We start from the raw sequence: 17803 nt of genomic DNA on the forward strand, positions 1-17803 counted from the left end.
TATATAATTTTGAATTTTCATTGTAATTATTTTGCATGTAAGATCCAAATTCTTTAATATTTACCAAAAATCGTAAGTACGCAGGAATTTTACTTTGTACGCTTATGTTCATTTCGAGTTTTTTAATGTTTAAAAGAAAGGGCTAATTTTAAATTAAAAAATATTAATTGAAGTAAAAAAAGGATTCATTTGAAGTTAAAAAGGGTTAATTTGAAAATAAAAAGGGTTAATTTGATATTAAAAAAAGATTAATTTGTATTGAAAGGGTTGATTTCAAGTTAAAAGAATTAATTTAAAATTAAAACGTATTAAATTGAACTATAAAAGTGTCAATTTGACGGAGCTGTATACAATGGTCACTTATATGAAAATTATAAAAATTAGTCGTTAAATCAAACCTTGATGATTGAATTATCGTTAATTCTGTCTTTCTGTAAAATAATTTTGGGAATTTTTACATATGCAATCCTGTACATTTTTGTTAATTGACTCGTATTTTTTGACTGGCCTCAATTGACATATTAATAAGTTTAAAAAGATTTAAGAAAGTTTAGTTGATCGTTATAAGTAGGTCGTGCTGGCGCAGTACTAATGGAACTTAGCCTACTATTGATTATGTTATTAAACATTTATTTGCAAAGGTAGACCAGCAATATTGATAAACGTACAAAACAAGATTAGAAGAAATAAAGGGATGGACAATCGTACTTGACGTTCTAATGGGGACAATGACAGAGTAGAGTTCAGCTATGAAGCTTTATTTTATCCGTTTTATCTTAAACAATATTTGAATTGATTTAAAAAACATCCCTAATTCAACTCACTCGCTACGTAACATAGCCAAATGTAATTTACAATTAATTGTAAACAAATTTAATTCTTTACGAAATATCAAAGGATTATGCATGATTAAGATCCCAGCGACAAATGCAAATTGGCCCGGTTAGGTAAAATTAAATAGAACAATGGTTGAGAAGAAAAGGGTTCAAACAATAGCGAACGATGTCAAGAGAGAGAAGTCATCGATCATCACAACAGCCAATAGATTTAGAATTATAAAAAAGAAATTCAATTAAAGGGGTCACAAATGCAATACTCCATCATCTACCGAAGGTGGCAAAACGTCACTTATTGGAGGTGTACAATGAGATTTGGGACAGAGGATATAATTATTTGCGTGAATGGCACGGTTATCCTCAATTACTCCGAGGGGTGGTGTGAATGTAATTTTTTAGCGTGTATTAAACGCTATCCCCTGTTACCCCGAGGAATATGGAGTAGTACAATGGGTGTTTTTTTCAAAAACACCGGCACCCTGAGGGTTTATATGACCTCTGCTGTTGCGATCCCTCGTAAAAAAATATATGGAGTACTTTGCGATAGTGTGAACGAAGTCTGGTGTGAGAATGTAATTTATTAGCGTGAATGGAGGGGGCATATCCCGAATTACCACGAGGAATTTGACTAGTGTGAATGCTAACCAGACTATCATTTTTTTGTGATTCTGTGAAATTTTGTTTTTTGTTTTATTTTATCCACAATTGACAAAGACCTGAGAAAAAGAGAAGATAGCAGTACGATAAAGAACATCGAGAGTTAGTTACCGTCATCATAAAACATTATAACTTAGGAGGAGAATCAGTAAAAGAAATTAGTAATTTCAACAGGTGGGAAAGGCAAAAAAAGAAATACAAAGTTAAAGACGACAGATCTGGCGATGGCCAATGTAGTTTGCCAGCCATAAAACTAACTTAAACTTTTCTTAATTAAAGGGGGAAAGTAACTACCAAAGAAATTGACCGATTGACGCCCAAGCTATGAAAGATGGAATGAAATTAACACCTGAACTCAAGTTAAAGCTAAAAGCTAAGTGCAAAAACGCCTTAAAAATTCATCCAACAAGAATATAATAGAACACAGTATAGGATAAAGTGATTTGTACCTGTTATTCACATGGAGAATGACCCTCTTAAACTAAACATTCCAAAATATAACAAATTGTATTAAAAGTCTTTCCGCACAAATTGAACACGAAATGTTACAAAAGTAATAATTTTGGAATTATGATAAATTATGTTTTGAGAAGTATTTTTATTTTATTTTTGAAAAGTTCTAGACGGTCGACGGTGGCTGAGTTGGTCAGGGCGTTCTACTTTATTGCCTACAAAGTAAGTTTAATGTTGGATAACTCTAATTCACCCTTGTGCTTGGTGCTGTAGACATGAAATGAGAGTTTAAACTAGTCTCGGAGGTCGTAGACAGTAAACCACTGGCTTGCCCTGACAAATATTCAGATGTTTGAAATTGTGCGTAATTGAGTACTCTAAGCATGAACTAGAGTAGAAACAATAGTGGGCCTAGACTGTACCCTTGAGGCTCTTCTATATTATCTATTATAACTGCCCGCTCAGAACCTTCAACTTTAAATCTACTTTAAGCCGCGATATTCATAGGTCCGGTGCTGTTTATAGGATTTATCGTCAAGGAACAGTAATTAAATTGAGCTTTTTAATTTTTTAATGAAAACCTGTGTATGTAACCCAACCCAAGAAGAAGAAGAAGAAGAAGTAGGTTATGAAGCAGTCAAAGGCAATACGGTAGGAAGGCGCTTAACAGTGAGCAGAAACAATAGTGGGCCTAGTATGCACCCTTGAATCACTCCCATATCATTCTATACGTGAAACGGGACCTCCAGGTGCCATTGCCTACGTTTAATATTGCAGACTGTGTTCCCTGGAGAGAGCCAAGACGCTCGCGTACTTGACCTCCTATACACCTCCAACTTGATAAGAAAATCAAACAACCCAGTCAAAAGTTTTGGATAATTTCAAAAATGTTCCAACTGCATAATCTCCCTCATCCAAAGCATATGCTTTACAATGGGGGCCGTGATGGTTAGGGCTCCGACTCGAATTGCCACGATAGCCTTGGTTCGAACCCGGCATAGTCCTTGACTTTTTTATTGAGAATAGTAATAAAACGTATTCTAACGTGGTTTGTAGTAGTTGAACTCCTTTTTCACAGTAACTTACTTATTTCGAACTTTGCCATTATACCTCAAACTAAGACGCTTTTTTGTCTTCATTCACTGCATGTAAGAGTTAGAAGTACAATCAATGAATTTTTATTTAACGTTAATTTTCGCAAGATTCTCGTCTACAGAGAAAAGCTGTGATCTACGGAATCGTCTGAACAGAACATCGTTCCACATGAAAAACAATAAACATTCCTTCCTGCCTTAACAAAGGTAGATAATAGCAATAATTACCGAAGTTAAAAGTGTAAGAATAAGAAGAAAAGAAAAGGTACGGAATTCTTTGTTGACACTTTTTGAAATCCGAAAGGATGGAAGCGGGTTCAAGGTTTCTTTGAGTCTGCAAATCTACCTCACCGAGCCGCCATCAACCTTTCGCCTCATAGGAGAGGTACATTAAAATCTAATCAGCATGTACGGGGAGCTACGGACCGTAAAAATCTATGAAGTGGAGTCGGATCACAATAATCTGCCTCTTCACGGTTCGTTTCCAATATCATCCGCAGCACCATTGTGACAAATTCGTGCAAGGAACGAGTAACGTCACGGCTCCCACACAAATCATCCTTCGAAAGCGTTCGGTGAATGGTGATCCTTATAACCATTTTGTTAGATCATACAATCGCAAGATAATCCATTTTCTGAAATTCCTCGACTAAATATGCACAAATAAAATACAGTTGACTATCATTTATTAGATTTTATTACACCATAGTGGCTGTAATCACTTTATTCATATCCTTCAATCATCTGATAATAATTTACATAATTAGTCAGATTTCTTAATCAAAGGTCGGTTTTACAAAACCAACAAGATTATGTAATGAAGTATTGTTGGACTTTCACTCCGGCGGAAATCCCTGATGATGTCGTAGTCTAAAACCTATGCGTGTTTTTTGTAAAAATAATAAATGGCCCAACTTAGGAGAAGGTTTGGCGATATTTTCGTGATGGCAGTTTTCCCAATTATTTCTTACATCGTTCGAAACTTGGCCAGATGCAATTTCGTAACGAGAAAAAATGCATCGGTGAGAAAAATTTATATTTTTTTTCTTTCGTACAAGCCCCTCGGCATCTAAAAGCTAAAAAAGAACTTTTTGTTTTAGTTTATGTTATTAGTAGTTATTTCTCATAATTTGAAGAATTTTCAAGTGATTTTGAAGTAATAGCTCTGTATGTCTGTATTATCTATCATTTTTATATTAAGTATATTTTAACGGGGTCAATATATATTTTGGGTAAATATTTTTTCTTTCAAAGTAGATGTCTTTCTGGATCAGTAGAGTTTGCTAAACATTTTTTAATCACTTCTACAGGTCAGATTTGAACAAAACCTTCACCATTTGATCCAGCACAGAATATAAATTTTATTTGATATTATTACTATAAATTAATTTTATATTAAATACATATTTACCTTCAGCTAATGAAGTTAAATGCTTTTGTTTGATTAAAACTATATACTTTAAATTAGGCTTTTTAACTTCAAATTAATCTGTTTTATTTCAATTAGCCCTTTTTAACATCAAATTAACCTTTTTATGTCAATAAGCCCTTTTTAACTTGAAATTAACATTTTTGTTTCAATTAGCACTTTTTTTTACTTCAAATTAAACGTTTTATTTCAAATTAGCCCTCCATTTTTAACGCCATATTAATCTTTTTTGCTTCAAATGAGCTAGTTTTAACTTCAAATTAACTTTTTTTGTTTCAAATTAGCCCTTTTCAACTTCAAATTACCTTTTTATTTCAACTTAAGTTTGTTTTTTTTTTCAAATTGACATTTTTATTCAAATTGGTCCTTTTTAACTTCGAATTCCCGTTTTTTATTCAAATTAGCCCTTTTTAACTTTAACATAACCTTTCCTTTAATTGACTCTTGGTAACTATGTGCACTCTGCTATGTATGAACGAGATTATGCAGTTAGAACATTCCTGAGTTTATCCAAAATTCATAAAAGGGCTTTTGATATTCTCGATAGGTTGGAGGTGTGCGTTTGCCGTAAGTGGTCTAAAGTGTCCTGGCTTTTATCTCCAGTCTACAATGGATATAAAAGTTTGCAATGACTCTTGATGGTCGATTCCCGTAAAGGATTAAAGGAAGTTCCTCAAGGGTGTATACCATGCCCACTATTGTTTCTGCTCAATGTTATGTGCCTTTCTACCCCAGTGCCCTCAATTGTTTCGATTAATTAGGTAGTTGATTTTGACAGCGATGGGAGTGATTGTTCATCAAAGTTTAAAAAGTTCAAATTAAATTTTCTTTGACGTTATATCCAGAAGCAGCACCGGAGTTGGTGATTATCACGGCTTAAAGTGGATTTAAAGTTGAAGGATCTCCGCGGTCAGTTCCCTATGATAATATAGAAGTGCCTTAAGCCAGAAACACACTTACCCGATACTACGCCATGCGACGCTACCCGACGCAAATCCAAACTCCGATTTTCCATAAGGTTGAATTACCCCCGTGCACTTCTACCCGATGCTATGCTACGCTAACCTACCCGACACTCTGCGATCCCCACTGTCCAAATTTTCGTTGGGTCGCATCGAATACAGTCGAAGACAAAAGAATCGGACACTTACATTTTTATTCAAACTACATGTATTATTGTCGTTATTAATTACAACATACTTATTTTAATATAAACCAAATTAACTGTGATTAAAAATTAATTACTTTTTATTTAAAAAATTGATTTTAATGGTTTGGTAGAAAATTAATCAAAACACCGGAAAACGATTTTTTGATATAATGAATTTAACTAACAATTTATTGTATTCGCTTCGGCGGTACATATACTAAAATTGGAACAATTTATTACACGCTTTTGCTCATAAAATTTAATTAACAATTTATTTCATAGTTTTGCTCGTAAAATTACACCATTTTGTAATGTTGGGTAGGATCAGAACAGGACACTCATATTTTTGGTAGTTTATTTCAAACTAAGTACATGTAATTTTGTCGTTATATTAATTACAACATGTTATTTTAATGTAAACCAAATTAAACAAGATCAAAAATTCATAAGTTTTTATAAACATTGTTTAATTATGATGGTTAGGAGTAACTTTATTTAAAAAAATTAAGTTTAGCAAACAATTTATTAGATGGTTGTGCTCATAAAATTTAACTAACAATTTATTACAAGGTTTTGCTCAAAATAGTGCATTAAGAACAAAAGATGCGTTGCGATTGTGGTAGTGATTATTGTGATAAACGCTGCGGACTGTACGCGACGTGTGCTTGCGTCGGATAGATGTGCACACCCCATCAACGTGGCAAGGCGTCGGGTAGCATCGGGTAGCGTCTCATGGCGTAGCATCGGGTAAGTGTGTTCCCGGTTTTAAGGGTGCACACTAGGCCCACTATTGTTTCTACTAATTATTCAGATATCGTGAGATGCGGTCTGGTGTTTGTTTCTACTGTACGTCAACTGCCTTCTCACCTTAATGCCCTTGATTGCTTCAAAACTACGTCGTTGACTCTGACAACTTTGAGAGTGATTCTCGGATTGGGATATATAGACAATAAGAAATTAAAAAGCTGATTTTAATTACTGTTCCTTGACGTAATATCTTACAAGCCGCACCGGAGTTCGTGATTATTAAAGTTTAAAGTAGATTTAAGGTTGAAGGTTCTGCTTTTGGCCCAATATTGTTTCTACCTATGTTAACTGCCTTCCTTCCTTAGAGCCTCCTATTACTTGATAACCAAGTACGCTTATGGTAGTTGGTTATCACCTTGGAACTGATGAAATATTTCGTAGACAAAGCAAGTGTTTTACCGTCTACGCCTACCGAGTTCGACTCGTCATGACTATAGTACGAAACACAAGGACAAATTTGCTTTACCCAAGCACTAAACTTTTTGAGTATTCTAGTTTATACTCGATTGAAAATATTTAAAATAAAATTTGTGAACTAACTGAATTTAAAAGCAACCGCCGTAACTTGCTTATTCAACTAGAGCTCCATGTGATGTCATAACATTCTCTGGCTAATTTTCGAAAAATAAACCTGTTATATTTTTTAAAGATCTATAAAGATTTGACAATTTGGATACCCTGCTGTTCTGTCTGTTTGTCCTTTCAGTCCTTTCCGGGCCAGGATTATAACAATGATCGGAGACTATAGTCTGCACCCTGGTTCTTCACCCAGCACTAAAAGTTACGTAATTGATTTTGTTTTTTATTAAATATTAACACAAATAAATCATCCGATGAAATGTTGGAGGAATATTTACCCCAGGTAGAATTAATTCGAAGAGAAACTTTGACTACCCTCCACGCCCCTGGACGAATAGGCATTGTCGTCCAATACCCAAGGGTTTGAGTCCGGAGTTTTATATTGGTTTTTTTTATCCGGACTGGCCATAACTCGTTCTCCGTTCGCGAATGTGTGCATAGGGATGACGTCCAATTGTGTTTGTGTTTGCCCGTCAGTTTCTATTTCCAATTGAGGATGCCCCGACTCAACGACCTTCTCCTTCCACTCCACCAAGGACTCTCGGCTTCTATTCCAGTCACGACAATCAATTATCAAATTTGTTCTCATTTTTTATTTCTGAATCCTCCAGGCTTATGGATGATTTACGCTCGTCTGAGATTGAATTGATTTTTATATCAATCGGCAACTGAATAAAATCCCTTTCTGAAATTTCCCTTTCCCTGGTATCAATTATTCCTGTCTGTTTGCTTACAAACGATGACAAATAGGGCAAGTTCGCGGCCCGGATCCTGTTTTCCACCACGATAAATCTCCGACCCCGTAAATAAACAAATGGGCATAAGTAAGTAAACATGGGTGAATAATTAAAAGTAAAAGAAGTAAGTTGAGTAGGGGGTGGAATATCAATCGTTGAAAACACCAATGACCATCATTTCATTGGCTACTTACGCAGTGGATCCGTGGCTTTTCAAGTAAAACCGAATTTAAAAAAACAGATAATCCAAAGTGGTAATTTAGGCAAGTAAGCCCGTTTTAAGGTTGAGGTGAGTCGGATTATACAGAGATAAGAGAAGCGCTTTTCGTCCCAAACGAGATTAATAAATCGGTTTATACTGCCACTCACACTGTAAAAAATATACTTCATTTTATACGGGATAACATTTAAGAAAATGAATCATTTTAGTCTGCTTATTCTAAATATTTTAATTGATCAGACGCGTTTTACCCTATCATCAGTCACTATATTTGTATCTAAAAGGGTTAAGGTTAAAATAAATAGGCATCTTTACGGCCTTACGCGCCGCGACCAATATTGATCTTATGTGCTTGACGTGTATTATCTAGAGCTCTTCCTCGGCTAGGGGAGTTTTACATCCCATGTGTCGTGAGATCTGGACGGCAGGTCGATCTAGGCGGCACCAGTGAAAAACATCTTAGAAGACTATGTTGTTAGTTTAGGTAACAAGGTGTAAGATATTAGCAGTCTGTCTCCTCATCTCGTTGCGTACCGTTACCAATATTGATCATCCACCATTATTATCTCTTGGGTACGCTTGAGGCATTTTATATACCATGTGTTCCAAGATCAAGACGGCGTGTCGATCTAGATGACACCAGTTAAACATCTTAGATAACTATAATTGTTTGTTTAGGTTATAAGTTGTGGAGAATTAGGAGTCGGCTTTTTACGCCCGTATGCACCGCGACGAATATTGGTCTGTTGTTTAACATCCGTTACAGCTCCTCGTTAAGCGTACGGCTTTTTATATACCATGTGAGCACGATCCGGAAGGCATCTTGATCTAGACGGCACCTGTTAAAACATCTTAAAAAGCTGTAATTGTTAATTTAATATTAAGAGCCGGCCTCTTTACAACTTTATGTACTGTGACCAATGTTGGTTTATTGTGCAATATCCATTATTAACTCTTCGTAATGCTTAAGGCTTTTTATATTCTATGTGTTGTAAGATCCAGAAGACATATCGATCTAGACGGCACCGGTGACAAATAAATTAGAAGGCTATAATTGCTTGTTTAGGTTATAGGTTGTAAGATATCAGAAGTTTGCCTCTTCATCTCCTTGCGCACCGTGACTAATATTGGTCTATTGCGCGTTCTCCATTATTTTCTCTTTGTTAAACTGAAAGCTTTTTCTATCTCATGTGCTGTAAGATCCAGAAGGCTAGTCAAAATAGACGGCACCAGTGAAAAAATCTCAGACGGCTAAAATTGTTTGTTTAGTTGTAGGATATTATCAGTCTGACTCCTCATTTCCTAGTGTACCCTGAGCAATATTGTCAATTGTGGATACACCATTATTTTCTCTTCATTAAGCTTAACGCTTTTTGTCAGATATGAACACTCTCTTCTTTAGACCTTGACTTATCCTCTTCCATGAGTAGGAATCTCTGTATGCATAGGATATCGCATTAACAGACGACATGTTCTTCTGTTTCTTCTTCTTTCCGGCAATATAATGTTGGGTTTGCCCATATACCTCCGGAGTTTGCAGTGTTCAGCCCGCAGTTCGACTATCATTACACGTCCTAGGTTTTATCGTTAGTTTTTCGATGGTTTTTTTGATGATCTTCGTTTTTCTCTCCATTCACATTCCGATTGAACCAAGGATTTCGTAGCCCATTATCTGATGAATCTACGTTTTTGACAATTGATATGCCGGAAAGGGTTCAGGGTCGATATGTGACATCATCGAGCTTTTCCTTGGTTAATTTATCATTGTTATCCCTCTGTCCCGAATGCGTTGCACCAAAACAAGTGTAATTTTCGTTATCCCCTATGTCTGACAAGGCTTTAATTCTATTGCAAACGGCTCTGAACTTTAGTACCGATGAGGTAGCTGCCTATAGTGCCTGGCAATATGCGTAAGATAGCTATTACTTAAAAATCTATAAAGTTCTATACTTTCGTCAAACAACATAACACACTAACGCACAATTGACGATGGCAAAAGTACGAAACTTTTTGTCAGAAAAAGACCGGAAACCTCAATGTACAGGGTTATCACTCCACTGATCCAAGAGGAAATTTCAGCCAACCATGTTTTTAATCAGTAGGCTGTAATTTTACTCATCTAAAATCTAATCTCTACTACTAATCTTATTGGATTTTTCAGCTAATACCTAGCACGCTTTTTTTCCAAAGGGGATTTGATATGTGGGCATCATGTATTGGCTTTCAGTCGAGCTATAATCTAAGGTATTTCATTGTACGTGACCAGAGAGTATTATTACCATTCGGCAAATTCGAAAGGTCGGACACGACTTGACGGTAGGTGAAGCCAATTGTTATTTGGCCGGTTTTACGAGGGTCAATCAAATATAAATGATAATTCTTATATTTTATTTTAATTTATGTATTTGGTCAGTAGAACAATTGTTTAAAATATACCTCATTTTTTTAAATAATCAAAATTCATTTCTCCCACCTTGGAATCTTTAAATTACCCCACCTTTTAATGACACCACTGTAAAAAGAGTGGGGACGGGTAGTAAGCAAGTTGTCCACAAACTTCTTCGTCATCAACAAAACGCGACGGACCTATGACGAACCTAGTGTCTTGTGGTAGGACTTAGGTACAATCTAGAAAGTAAGGTGGCCGTAAAAGGTAAAAAAGGTTTTAGAAAAGCGAATTCTAAAATGTTGCGCAACGTTAATAAACGCAGCCGTGTTTTAATTCAAATCTTCACAAAGCCTTAGCATCTTTAACTACAACCTAAATACAATGCCATCATACGTACCACTCACTGGAGGTCAGTAAAAAAGAGCGAAGACAAAATGGGGCTAAAAATTCAACCCTGTCTGATTCTAGATCTCATAAAATTAAAGTATTTTTAATCAAATGTACAATGCCATGTTAATACCAATCGCTGAGAGGGCAGTAATGAAGAGCGAGAACAAAAAGGGGCTATGTACCCAGCCCTGTCTGACTCCAGATCTCAGAAAATCATAGTATTTTTAATCATAATGTACAATGTGTTTGGGATCTGTTTTCTGGTCAGGTAGAGAATGAAGTAGACTCTGTGATCACTTGCCAAGCTTTCGGCCTTTATAAGACCATCATCAGGCCAGCATCCTATTTCTCATATTAACAAGTCTTAATTTGTCTTAATTTCAACTTAACCAACCTCATGTTACTTCGAAATCTCGTAGTGGATGTCGTCATGATTATCGTCATTCTGTAATGTTAATAAGAGAAACAGGATGCTGCTTTGATGATGGCCTTAAAAAATGCCGAAAGCTTGGCAAGTGATCACAGAATCTACTTCTTTTTCTACCTGACCAGAAACCAGAACCCAAACACATTAATCGTCGAGATCGATTTCTTCTTCATCAACATAATGCCATCTTACTACCACTTATGAATGAAGTCACTTATGGTCATGAATGAAGCGAGCGAACAATGGAAAACGCTACCCGGTATAACCACAAATATAAAGAATCCAAAAAGAAATTCCGATCGATTTTCTTTTGATTAGAGAGAGATTTAAAAAAGGTGGGGTTGAGATGGGAAGTTAGTGTCCGAGTGATCGAAATCACGATGACTCAAGTGGTAGAGCAGTGGCGTATTTAGCCGAAGGTCGTGGGTTCGAATCCCGCTTATGACACTGTCTTTTTTATCTCAACCAAAACCTTAATTAAAGATTAATTAATTGAAAAGAATTTATTTGCTCAAGCGGACCACGAAACCTAATAAATGTAATTAAAGAGAGAGTTCAAAGCCGGCCACTTAATACTTTACACTGGACCAAATTAATACGCTTATAAAAATAAAAATTTAATTAACCGTAATGAACGTCGTTTTGATGCTTGGCAATGCTCTACTGAGCGAACCAAAAATTGGAAGAAATTTTTCTAGTAGACTCTCGAACATCATCATAACAACCAAACAGTCTTGTTCTGTCGCCATGAGAACTTAACATTTTCTTTCGGAATGAATCTTTTCCCTAGAAGTGCCCGCCCCCACTCTTTTCACAATGAAGCAATTAAAAACATCCCAATTCCGTGGGAGAAATGTGATTTTAAGGGAAATAATTATTATTTCGGAAAATTAGAAACCGTCGGGAAATAGTTATAATGATGTTTTGGATGAGCAAGAAGTTCTAACGAGCGATGTTTCGATCAAACGAGAAAATTAGTGAGTAAATGTTCATCACTACCTCCATTTAAGGAATTCATTACTAAAACATTCAGAGCAATAACTTTGACAAAATTTTCGGAATATTCTGACAAAAGGATGTGAATAATTTCTCTGTTGGTCAGCTATCGTAGATGTCAAATTGTAAACTTGTTCTATACCAGATAAATTTCCTGGTTTGAAACAAACCCCGAGTGATAATGAGAAGATGAATTTATTCGAAAGTACATGAAAATACGCTGAGGCTACAAATAATAATTATTATTATTATGTTGAGAAAGTTCAAGGCGATTGGAATTTTCAACCGACGGTTGTGTTTAGCAATTGGTAGATTACCCACTACAGAAATTTCACTTTATTTCTTCACTTTAAAATTTTTTATTAGTAATCTAGTTGTAAATTAACTGGCAAACTCTGTTATTATAATATAACCCAGAGAGTACAATATTATTGTAAAAAATATCAATTTTAAGTTGAAAAATATCACATTAACGTCTAGCAGTTGGTAGCACTGGTTCAATACTTGTTCAATATTGTTATTTATTTCTAGTACTTGAAGAAAGAAACTCCCACACATATCACCATCGATTGCGAGGCAACTGATCAATGGAGACAACCTCAAGTACCATGAAGTCGCGGGAAAAAGAATTCCAGGAATGACCTACTTCTTATTAAGAGAAGATAACAAGAAAAATAGAAAAGTACAATAAGCCAGAGGGCTCCAATGCTTAGGAAATATAAAACCTAGCATTCCCTACGATTATCCACTATAATCGTCAAATTATCCACCATAGTAAGCTACAGAGCTTAGTACTGTGTTTTTTATTATTTGAAATTGGCAATATTTAAGCTCTCATAAGCCTAATTGGAACTTGTCTATTTTCACTAAAGACGAAACGTCAACAGAAATCTGAAAAAAGCTTCTATTTTACTGCTTAATAACGAAAAATTTCTGACTCGATGAATTGGGGACCAGGAAGAAAAATGGTTAGTTTGCCTCGAAGACGTGAAAACTGGATTTGGAAATACTTCATTGTGAAGTAAAAATTGTTGCACTTAGGCTTTAAGACCACCGTATTTGAGTAATTAGGCAATTAAGTAATTAAGCCGGAATTTTTCGATTCAAAGGTGAAAATTCGGCCATCGTTTTGGTGCGGAGAGATTGAGACGGAGGTAACATATTCATCATTATTCATACGATACAATTTTTAGAAAAAGTTACTTCTGGAAAATGCAACAAATAATACAAGTCTTTCGGTACATTTTAGTGTTCTGCATTTTTCCAATAAGTAGAAGTACTGTGTTTTTTATTATTTGAAATTGGCAATATTTAAGCTCTCATAAGCTGAGATTCTCAGCTAATTCTTTTTTAAATACATCTCTTTACCGAAATTCCAAAATACCTTTACCAAATTCTCCAGGATTGTTTATATTTTCACTGAAGAGGAGCAAAATAAACTCAGAAAAAGTAAACGGATAAACAAAATGTTCTGTGTTGAGTGGAGGAGTTCACGGTTCTTTATTTTGCGATCAAATCGACAATGGTTTGCCAAAATTAATTTTAATCTATTCCATGCGTTCTAATAGTGTTAGGAAGCAAATAGAAAAATCATGTTTTACCAGCGTTTAGACTTGATTTGAGAAAATTGGCAAATATACGAAGAAACTTCATTTTTTGGGATGTTCAGAAAAGGGCATGCAAAGAAAGAAAAACTTAAAACACAATTTGAAAACTATCAATGAGTTCAAAAACTACTGTGTAGATAATAAACATTAACTTCAAGAACTTCAAACTAACGGTACTTCATTAGTATAATTAATGAAATAGTTTGTCCAAGCGCAATTTGTCAGTTTGGGCACCATTTTGACCGTTTTCTCTAAAACCAGCTGCCATGTTTTGTTGAATTGGTGTTTCAATTGTAGGTACATAGTACTACTATAATTACACAGAAAGTTTCTTTTTTTAAATTGATAAGGGCCCTGAGAAAAAAATCTAAAGTATGAGAGTACCAAAGAAACGATATTTTTTAACAAAACACTTTTAGTTTTTTTTTTTTTCATTCATTTTGGACAAATTAAATTTAATCTTGCCTATTTGTTCCGATAATGTTGGGAAACAATTTACTTTGAAAACTTAAAACCAACGATACTTCATTAATACAATTAAAAAAATAGTTTGTCAAAATGCAATTCGCCAGTTTGGACAACATTTTGACCCGTTTTCTCTAAAACTAGCTGCCATATTTTGTCGAATTAGTTTTTAAATTGTAGGTACGTAGATCTACTATAATTATACAGAAAGTTCCTTTTTTTAAATTAACAGGAGCCGCAAGAAAAATTAAAAAGTTGATGAGCGTACCAAAGAAACGATACTTTTTATCACAAAACTTTTAGTTTTTTTTCTTTCACTTCGGACGAATTAAATTTAATCTAGACAAGGAAAAATTTCAGGTTTTGTTTGCTTTAGGGGTTTTGAGAAAATTTGACTAATATAGGGAAATCTTCATTTTTTTTGTGAGTGTTCGAAAAAACCACCGAGTCTTCAAAGAACGAAAAACCTAAAGCACAGTACAATTAATAAAATTCAACTTTAAGAGCTTAAAACCAACTCTGCTTCGTTAATAGAATTAATAGACTAATAAATAATTAATAGACTAATTTGGCGAGGAGCAATTTGCCCGCATGGCCATTTCCATTTGGCTCAATCCCCATAATCGATACAAACTTATATTTTGGTCATTCGACAAATATAAACTGATACAAAAAAAATCTATTCCGTACGTATTCTCCTTTCTATAAGGCACCACCGCATCGGAAAATTCTGCCAAGAAACGTTCCAAGGTGAAATGAAAATACCATGTGGGATGTTTCAGTTCAATCAAGTATGAAAGTGCCCTTTAGGAAGTATTAAATTGAAATTTATGTCCCCCAAAACGTACACAGGGAAAACCTACACAGTCCTTTTACAGCTAGTATCAATGTTACCTTTTGTCCGACTTGTCGGACGTTTTAGCAAAAATGAAAATATGTTGACTAAAACACTCTTTCATTTGGAGCCCTATGTCCTTTTTCTTCTTTTTTCAACGTCGATATCTAAATTAGCCTGAAACTGTCTGATTGTATTGAAACATATTAACCATGAATGAAAAATACGGGTTTTATTTTAAATTTTGTTACAAATCCATTAGTCTTGAGGTAATTCTGCTTCTTTATTCTGCTTGATAAAGAAAGTGATTCGATCTGAAAAATCTAGATGTGATCTTGACGAAAAATAGACATGGTGTTTTATAAAAAGATTTCGAGTGGTTAAGAAAATAGGATTTTAGCCGGTGATTCAAAACGAGCCTTTCTTTAGATATAATTTAAGCCAATTTTCAGATGATCGTAGCAAGATCGGTTTTTGAAATGTCAAAGAAGAATCATTAGAGAGTCATTAGGTCTGACAATACTAATACAAAAAAAATGAACGTTTCAATTTTAAAAATTGGCTAAGCCATCCTTAATACATAGAAAAGAAGCTTTATCCGATACTGTACGTTTTGTCTGTCTGCAAGTGGATGAACTCTTGTCAGCTGTTCGTTCATTATTGATCATGACCCAGGGCAGTCTATTATGTCAGACGCATTTTTCACGCTCAAATACCTCTTTTTTTTCTTATTGACATCCGACGTAAAACTTTCCTCTGGCCTTTAATATTTTCGAGAAGAGTTTGGTGAAACTTATCTGCAGTTCTTTGTGCAACAGTGAACAAAAGTTACAAATTATAGGCAAAAGAGACGTTAATTAAAAATGTAAAAAAATAAATTATCGGCTGTGTGTTCTTTCTTTTTAATGGAACTTATCGATGAAGAAGACTAAGAACGATAAACGATCAACTTTCAAATTGAATTCAATAAATAATAAAGTATTTTATTTATTTATTTAATAGGTATAATTAATTTTTGAAATATTAAGCTGGTTAGGAATTGTTTAAACTTAAACGTTTATTATATCATTCCATTCCAGGGCCTGAATTACCCAATTACATAATCGTATTTTGCCTGGAACTGCGTTTTGCCGGAGAACCGCTCCTCCTGTAAGGTTTCGAAATATAAACCGATCTATTAATTATAATCAATAATTTGTTTGAACTTTTACTCATTTGATTTGAAGAGTGGGAAAATGATTTTTTCGAAATTTGCGAGGGTTAATTAACTTTTGCAATAAAGGGAGGGTGAAAGATAAGAATTTGGAAAACATACGACCATAATGCATCTGTCCTGTTAGCCAGACGGTCGAGAGGAAGAACAAGCATATGATTAGGGTTGTACAAAGGATATAACAAAAAAGATAACATGTGGAGGAAAAAATTTAACGAGTTTTTCCTCGTAATCAAAATTTCCAGCTGGTTACATAAAGGTTGTTGACATCGGCGATATTTTCGCCGTATGGGAAAATTTATTGATTTTCTTTTCTATTCAACCGATAATTCAACAAAAGCTTAAAAATAATTTCTTTATCGTACCCTTAATACAGGAAATATACGATAATTTTGAATTATTTCGGTTTAAAAGTGAGATTTTTATGTGCAACACATTTGTCTTTAGATAAAAAGGTCAAGGGTTTTAGAGGAAAATTAAACAGAAAGGGAAAGTCAGAAAGAAATCTTTAAGGAAAACCTATAGAATGGGAAGAGCCGGTTCGATAAGTACAAGGTCTCGCAGTAAAGGGAAAATTGTATAATAATACAAGAGTAAAATTAAAAAAAACAAAAAAAAAAACAGCTGTATTAAATAAAATACATTAACACGTATTGCATGAAAATGGCCGTCGCGAAAGTAAATTTTTTTAATAATGTCTCTTTTTGTCTACATAAATTTTATCATTTGTTTTCTCAATACGTACCTTTGCGAGGACGGAGAGAGTGAATGGGCAAAGTGATCTTTTTCGCTACAATGAGGATGAGGAGTGTATTTGATGGTTGTTGGAGAGGTAGTGAGATTGGAGATGGAGTACGGCTCACTGTTAGGAGCCGACTGCTGTCGCCGCCCCCCAAACTTTGTCGGGCTCCCTTGCGCGGCCGCACCACCCACTACTGCAATACCCGACCACGCACTAGCACAACTATTTATTTTACAACATTATTTACGCTGAATCAATAACAGCCTAGTGTGATGCGAGGCAGGCTGGAGAAATTTTCAAATTGACATGGGTCTCGCGGAATTGAAATGAGAAGGTTGATGCAGAAGAAGCATCACAATAGGAACGCAGTGTGACACCCGAATGGAAAACGGGCAGTACCTTGGAACCATATATATACCTACCTAAAAAGCCTAACATCCAAGTTTGATTCATGTAATATCCATCCTACTCCAGTTTGTTAAACAACCATTCCTTAAACAATTGCACCTTAAAGCCATTGTCATAAGTTGCTTGTGTACTATAAATCGGCCTGTGTTGAGTAAACAGTTCTATAGTGCTGTCAATTTGCTGCCCATTTGTCTGCTGCCAATTGACCTTCGCTGCCAATCGCTTCCTAACAGTTGAAATACTTCAACCATAGCAAACCACAAAAAAAAAGAGAAATTTGCTCTATTAAAATACGATGGTATTTTACGAAATTTCCTCCCGATTATTGGAGACAGAAATTTCTAAATTGCTGAATCTGATTTTTTTTAT

The 17803-nt window shown here is 34.9% G+C and overlaps 1 long non-coding RNA gene across 1 annotated transcript in view; it reads right to left on the minus strand.

Annotated features, from left to right (window-relative positions):
- The window catches only part of LOC106661048, a 77718-nt gene extending 60531 nt beyond the window's left edge, over positions 1–17187 (minus strand). Inside the window, exon 1 of the long non-coding RNA XR_001339623.2 lies at positions 17030–17187. This is a non-coding gene — a long non-coding RNA (uncharacterized LOC106661048). The remainder of the gene's footprint in view (positions 1–17029) is intronic.
- Between the last annotated feature and the right edge of the window lie 616 nt (positions 17188–17803).

Source organism: Cimex lectularius, unplaced genomic scaffold (genome assembly GCF_000648675.2).
Source record: "Cimex lectularius strain Harlan isolate CLEC.00 unplaced genomic scaffold, Clec_2.1 scaffold60, whole genome shotgun sequence".
NCBI lineage: Eukaryota > Metazoa > Arthropoda > Insecta > Hemiptera > Cimicidae > Cimex > Cimex lectularius.